This window comes from Emydura macquarii, unplaced genomic scaffold (assembly GCF_026122565.2).
Source record: "Emydura macquarii macquarii isolate MOO-44397 ecotype Brisbane River unplaced genomic scaffold, CSIRO-AGI_Emac_v2 contig_3633, whole genome shotgun sequence".
Taxonomy (NCBI): Eukaryota; Metazoa; Chordata; order Testudines; family Chelidae; genus Emydura; species Emydura macquarii.
Window position 1 is genome coordinate 101322 of NW_027133770.1, and position 7535 is coordinate 108856.

The window sequence follows — 7535 nt, forward strand, 5'->3', positions numbered from 1 at the left end:
GGCACCTGGTTCATGGTGTTTGAGCAGTTGGGGTTGGCAGTACCCGCTGGGAAACTGAGTCAGTGGGGGGCGGGTAATGTATGTGCAAGGATGAGAGATAAGGATGAGGGAGAGAGCATGGTAAGGTCAGAGCTGGATCGGAAAGAGGCCAAGAGAGGGGAGAGGATTGGTGTTAAAACGATAATGTTCTGTGTACTGTAAAGTGTGTCTGTTTTTGTTTTGAGAGATGGGGTGGGAGCAGGAGAGAGCTATCCCCTTTCGCCTGTGACTTCTCCACCTGCCGTCCCAGAAAGAATGCTTCCAAGCTGGATCCTTGTCCTCGAATATAATGTTACCCATTTCATCCTGAGTGGCTAGCCAAAAATACAGGGTCTTGCAGGTTGTTCCAGTTAGGCGAAATTGATGCTGAAGACTGCTATCTTTGGTGCAATCCTGTTTGTTTTTTAAAAAAATGTACAAAGTCCTGTTTCTCTGAACATGAGAGGAATTGAATAACAGGAGACAGTGCCCTTGATAACGGGCCCAAACCTTTTACACCTGGCATGCCAGGAAAATAAAGATGAATCTTTTCACCATGCTGCATATTATTACAATACTGTTTATTATTTGTATTGGAGGAAATCCTAATGGGTCCCAACTAGCTTAGGGATCAGGGCTAGACAGTCCCGGGTGGTCTACAGACACAGACAGATTCCCTGGCCCAAAGCAATGTAAGGCTTAGATTTTGAAAGGTGCCTAAGCAATTTGAACTCCCAGTTTCCATTAAAATCGCTGTGATATGGACACGCACATCCACAGGGGACGTATTGTATTTAGGCTGTGATTTTTCAAGAGAACTAAAGGAGTTAGGTGCAAACCAACCAAACATTTTTTATTACAAATTATGAACAAAAACCTTTCCCATTTAAAATTTCAATGAAATTTTTTTATTTTTGAACTTTAAAAAAAATCTCAATACTTAGTTTTGTTGAGAATCCCGATTTTCCATTAATTTTGTTTTTCAAATAAATCAAATGTATTTGTTTTTTAAATGTGATTTTTTGGGCTGTCACGTGCACATTTTCCCCTCCCTTTTCCTTTCATCTTCTCATCCCCATGTCCAGTGAGGGTGGGGAAAAAAGGAGGAAACATAAAAAAAAGGGCGAGAGGGGAAAAATAAAAAATTGACTATTATTTTCACTATGTTTTTTAAAACAGAAATAAGTGGGTCTAAAAAACAAGCAACAACATATTTTTGCATTGAAAAAATTCATGGAAATCAACCTGTTTTCACAGAGCATTTAGATATATATATACATATATATAATATTGCCTTTAAAAAAAATAACTGTTAAGTTTAGAAATCTAGACGAGGTAGTCAATCTCCCCTTGGGTCCTCTTGAAAACGCCAACTGAGAAAGTCTTAGGAAAACCATTTTCTTTTTAAGGTTCTCCTCAGAGCCCCTTTTACCTCCTTGTTCCTAAAGCTGTAGATGACCGGGTTTAGCAAGGGCGTTATCACTGTGTAAAACAGAGAGAGGAACTTGTCCCACTCCAAGGAGTAGCTGGATTTGGGCTGTAGATACATACAGCTAGCGGAGCAGTAGAAGAGTGTCACCATGATGAGGTGAGTGGAGCAAGTGGAGAAGGCTTTACGCTAGCCTTTTGCCAATGGTATCTTGAGGATGGTGCATAGGATGCAGGCGTAGCACCCTGCTGTGAAGATGAAGGGTAGGACAGTGATGAGCACGCTGCTGGCTAGGATTGCGACCTCGTTTGAGGACGTGTTGATGCAGGCCAGCTTGAGCACCGGAGGGAAGTCACAGAAGAAATGGTCAATCTCATTAGGCCCACAGAACGGCAGGCTGAATATCCAAGCTGTGTTTCCCAGTGGGATGAGGCTGCCACACAGCCAGGAGATCAGAGTCAGCCGTATGCACGCCCCCTTGGTCATTTTGGCTGTGTAGTGCAGTGGGTGGCATATTGCCAGGTAGCGGTCGTAGGACATGGAAGCAAGAAGAAAACACTCGACTGTATCCCAGAAGAGCAGGAAATACATCTGTGCTGCACAGCCAGCAAAGGAGATTGGCCAGCATCTTGGTCTGAGTGACCGAGGTGTAGCTGATCTCCAGGACGGACAAGTTCCTGATAAAGAAATACATGGGGGTGTGGAGGGCAGGGTCCGCCAATGTGATGAGAACAATCAGGCTGTTCCCCAACAAGGTCAGCATGTAGACGGCGAATAGCAGAGAGAAGAGGGGAATCTTCATGACCCAGCGGTTAGGAAAGCCGCGGAAAACGAAGTACGTCAGGCTGGTCTCATTTGCTCTCGGAGCCCAAGCAGGAGATGCCATCTGGGGGGAAAGAAATGGAGGTTGGCCGTGTCATTAGCTGACACAGTGACAAAGCCTGCTTCTGCTACCCTTGCTCACACTGCCTGGCACCTGCAGGCTGCTAGTGGGACTGACCGCTTGTGGAGTACGGTGCTAGGCGACCTGACTAAATGTCACGGAGCAGATCCCTGTCTCCCAAAGGAGGTCGCTTTGCAGACAGAGCCACCAAACAACCAAGGTTGCAAACCTGACCAGGCTGTGAAGTCTCCAGGAAGGAAGCCGCAGCAGGAGGGTTTACGAACAAAGGTCAAAGGACTGTTCTGGTAGATCTGGAATTGCAAAGAGAGAAAATATGGCAGGCCAAGGCGAGAGGCTGAAAGCCTGCATTGTTTCATGAAAAGGGGATCGCAGCCAACCTGGCTGAAAAGGGCTGGTGAGCAGTGCTGTAAGGCCTGCCAGTAACTAATTAGGTCAGGTGAGGTTCTAGAAGGTGTCTTATGATTTTATTTCAAATGGAACCCTTCGTTTCCAATCTTTCCACCTGCTAGCATTTAAACCTCCACTCGTGGGCAGGTAAACTTGTGCTTGCTTTCACCATAATGATATCGAAGCCGTGAGCAACGAAGCCGTGTTCTGAAGGGAGACGGGAAAGCGGGGGAGCGGGGCCAGTGTTTCTCTGCGAGCAGCAGATCTGCGAATTCTGTGGGTGTCCCGTGGAAGAGGGGCTGGTCACTGCACAGGGATGCTCAGAGGGCTGGAGAGATGGAACAGATGAGGCTTCCATAATCTAAGGGCAGGAGCTAACGAGGTGTCTCCCAGGGCTGAATACGCACAGGAAGCATCGCAGTTACCTGCTCCGTAGCACTATGCATGCATCAAGAACAATGCACTGTACAACTGTGGATTAGTGTCATTTATGATTATTCCCCTCTGTTTGGCACTGGTGGGGCCACATTTGGAGTATTGTGTCCAGTTTTGGCCCCCTCGCTACAAAAAGGATGTGGACAAAGTTGGAGAGAGTCCAGCAGAGGGCAACAAAAATGATTAGGGGGCAGGAGCACAGGACTTATGAGGAGAGGCTGAGGGAACTAGGCTTGTTTAGTCTGCAGAAGAGAAGAGTGAGGGGGGATTTGATAGCAGCCTTCAACTACTTGAAAGGGGGTTCCAGGGAGGATGGATCTAGGCTGTTCTCAGTGGTGGCAGATGACAGAACAAGGAGCAATGGTCTCAAGTTGCAGTGGGGGAGCTCTACGTTGGATATTAGGAAAATCTTTTCCCCTGGGAGGGTGGTGAAGCACTGGAATGGGTTACCGAGGGAGGTGGTAGAATCTCCATCCTTAGAGGTTTTTAAGCTGCGGCTTGACAACGCCCTGGCTGGGATGATTTAGCTGAGGTTAGTCCTGCTTTGAGCAGGGGGTTGGACTAGATGATCTCCTGAGGTCCCTTCCAACTCTAATATTCTACGACTCTATGTCTGGTCTCCTGGTTAGGGAACTCTGGAAAGCAGCTTTCTATTTTTGGCTCTACCAATGATCTGCTTTGGGACCGTGGCCACTTGCAGTTTGTTCCCGCCGCCACCCTTTGTCTGTCTTGTCTGTTTTGGGATTGTGCACTTTCTGGAGCAGGGACCGTCTCGTGTTATTCGCTGTGACGTAGTTGCAAAAAGAGCTAGGGGTGCTGGGTTGTGTTAACAGGAATGTCACAGGGGAGACCAAAGAAGACAATTGTCTTGTTCTGCTCAGAACTGAGGAGCCCTCATCTAAAGAATTGTGTGCGGTTCTGGGTGTCACACTTTAGGAAAGATGTGGATAAATCAGGGAGTGTCCAGAGACGAGCAACACAAATGATAAAAGGTTTAGAAAACCTGACCTATGGCAAAGGGTTAAATCAACTGGACGTGTTTAGTCTTGAGAAAGGACTATGGGAGGAACCGGTAACAATCTGCAAATGTATTCAAGGCTGTTGTAAAGAGGACATGGATCAAATTGTTCTGCAGAGCCACTGAAGGTAGGACAAGAAGTAACGGGCTTAATGGGAAGCGAGGGAGATTTAGGTTAAATATTAGGAAAAAACTTCCTACCCGAAGGGTCGTTAAGCTCTGGAACGGATTCCAAGTCAGTTTGTGGGGTCCCCAACACTGGAGGTGTTTAAGAACAGCTTAGAGAAACACCTGTCAGGGCTGGGCTAGGTTTCCTTAGTCCAGCCTGGGCTAGATGACCTTCTGAGGTCCCTTCCAGCCTGACGTTTCTGTAATTGTGTGTTTGTACAGCAGTTAGCTCGCCGATGGAGCTGCTGTCTCAGTTTGGAGCCTCTGCACCATCCCACCACACAGAGCATTTTATTGTACAGCCGGGGAGCCCGACATACCGAAATACAGTAGATTGCCCCGAGTCTCACAGCAAAATAAGGGCATATGCACAGAAAGAATGCCAGTCTGTGGTTCCCGGGTCCGTGCCCAACTCCAGGGACTGCACTACCATCTCGAGAGAGAGAGAGAGAGAGAGAGAGAGAGAGAGAGAAAGAGAGAGAGCACGAGAGAGCATGCCTAAATTTACAACCTGCACAAAGTTAGGGGAATAAAAGAGCAGCCGTTTGGGGTGCTCTGCTTGGACTTGTTTTGAATCCTAACTGGAGGACGTTTAAGGAAAGAGAAGGACTTACCCCTTCAGCATATGGGCGTCTCTCTCCTGGCTTCAGTCTTGGTGCCCAGATTTATCAGCTCTCTGCTGGGCCTCTGGGGACGTAATCCACACAGCCGGGAAGACGTTTCTCTGAGGAATTCTCAGAACAAACAACAACATTTTGTGCATTATTTCTTTTGGGTCTAATTATGTGCCTAAATAGCTTTGGAAACCTGGCATTTTAGGGACATTTTGCCCTTAGTTCTAATGTGCCTGCATTGTTTTCAGGTTTTGTTTGTTTAATGACAAGCTGAAATTTTCTGCATGAGAAATATCTCACATGTTTCCAGCTGGCTCTGTTCCACGCTCATTTAGGTCAAGATGCTTGTCCGGCTATCTAGCCAAATCAAGCAATGTTCTTCAGAAGGAAAAGGCCACTTCAGTATGTTGTACGCCTGGTATGAGTGGCATTATCAAATGCCATTAAGCACCCCTCTCCCACTGATTTTCAAAGGATGCCAATGGATTTCAGTGATTAAAATCCACTGTCAGTTTCTGGGAACTCTGTTCTATTGACCATGTAGCTGCCGTGGTATTGTCTACATTGGAATGTCTTGCCTTGTTTTAGCGTCACTGATTCAGATCAGGGAAAGGGTTCCACAGGGATCCAAATCTTAGAGGAAAGGCAGTTTCTTTCTTTCCTGACAGAGCACTGAGGTCTGACCAGGTGGGGCAGACTCTGATCACTGAAGTCTCAATGAGTTCCCCCAGTGATGGCTGACTGAGCAATTAGCTAATCAGAAGGAGAGGCTGGGGGAAGTAAGGAACCAACTAGCCCTCAGCTGGCTAACCTGATAAAAAACCAGGAGGCAGCTTCTGAGGAAGGGGGTAGCTGAAGCCACATTGAAAGAATGAGCAAGATATGGAGATTTCTTTTCCTCCTGGAGCTCTGGTAAAGAGGGACTGACAGATGTAGAGAGTTAACAGCTGGGCTGTTGCACTGTACGTGGGTTGATGGAATGGCTGGGAATAAAATATAGACTGAATGCTAAAATAAAGTGGGTCTCAGCAGTTTCAGGGGCATCAGAGGATGGTGAGAGTGCATCTCCTAGTCTTTCTTTCTCATATTTTGATTTGTAGAAGGGATATAAAGGGCATCCATACACATGCTCTCGGCATCTCTGATGTAACTTCAAAATTAGAGCATGTTGGCTGGGAGGTGGAAGTTCTGAACTGGCTCTACGCTGAAGCCAGGTGGCAGTAGGATTGACAACAGTCTGTGGAAGTGCAGCTAGGTTTGGGTTTATAACAGCTGGGGGTATGACCTGCAACTTAGAAAAGCTGGCAATGGTAAAGGGGGATCTGGAGAAAGTGTGCATGAAGCTTGCTGGTGCAGGGATAGAGACACTAACATTACAGGCTTCATCTCTGTATCAGTCTCTTGCATGTCTGCTTAGTCCAGGAGAGGATTAAGAGATGACCTGGGGTGAAACCAGCAGCGTGTGCAGAAATAGTTCTGCTAAAAAAAATAGTTCTGACACCAAGCTGGGGGGCGGTTGCAAAGACTTGGGTGGATAGGATTAGAATTCAAACGGACTCTGGCAAATGGGAGAGCTGGTCTGAAATCAGCCAGATGAAATTCAGCAAAGACAAGGGCAGTGTACTACTCTTAGGAAGGAAAAATCAAATGCACAACTACAAAATGGGGCGTAACCATTGACCAGCCCAACCTGTGAGTTTAACGTCCCAGGCTCTGCTCCCATGCCTAGTGGAGAGGTGAGGTGCTTATGGGGTTTCTGCATCTCCAAACCATGCCTGATTTGGATCTGAGCAAACAGGAACTGCCTGGCTGCCTGCAGTCTTGTCCCCGGACAGAAGGAATGAACTTTGGCCAGGAAATCTGCAGGGATGTGTTCTTCATGCATGGCTGAAAGCTCCCGCCATCCTACCCTCTGCACTCGGTGGCCCTTCGGGGCCTGATTGAGTGCTGAGTTTATTGATCCAGGTTCTAACTTACAGCCCTGGGGGCGAGGCTGAGTGCATCTCCATTTCTGGCAGCCCTGGCAGTGCCCTCCCCTCTGCTACCAAAGTGTGCAACCCCCCCCCCCCCCCCCCGCAGGCAACAGCCAGACAAGCTGCGTGCTTGGGTTCCCTCCAGCACGTACCTCCGAGCCCCTGACGCATCCAGTGGTAGGAGACTCTAGGGGCTGGAGGAGCATGCCCCACCCTGCCGTGGGGTCAGTTATAATGCTTTCACATTAACAGCTACGTTCATAGGGACCACCACTAGATGCTCAGCGTCTGCTGCATCCCACAAGAAGGCAGAGTTAAGGCTGTCTAGCATAGAGGCCTACATGGGGCCGGAGTGAACTGCGGCTTTAAATGGAGGTTGAATGTGAGCGTGATACACGGGCCCTGAAAGCATGAGACCAAAACACCTGAGAGCATGAGACAAGACAAAGGTGGTTTGTGTTAAAGTAGCAGTGACCCCTGAATTACACTGTTACCTTCTTTAAGGTTTGGGTGGAGCGAATCCAAATAAAGGAAACATGGTTTATTCCTGACGGGTGCAGACAGCTTCTAATTCTACAGGGTTTAATGA

General features: G+C 47.7%; 1 pseudogene; it reads right to left on the bottom strand.

Annotated features, from left to right (window-relative positions):
• Nucleotides 1–1402: 1402 nt before the first annotated feature.
• Nucleotides 1403–2333, bottom strand: LOC137145777 (olfactory receptor 10A7-like; annotated as a pseudogene).
• Nucleotides 2334–7535: the final 5202 nt, after the last annotated feature.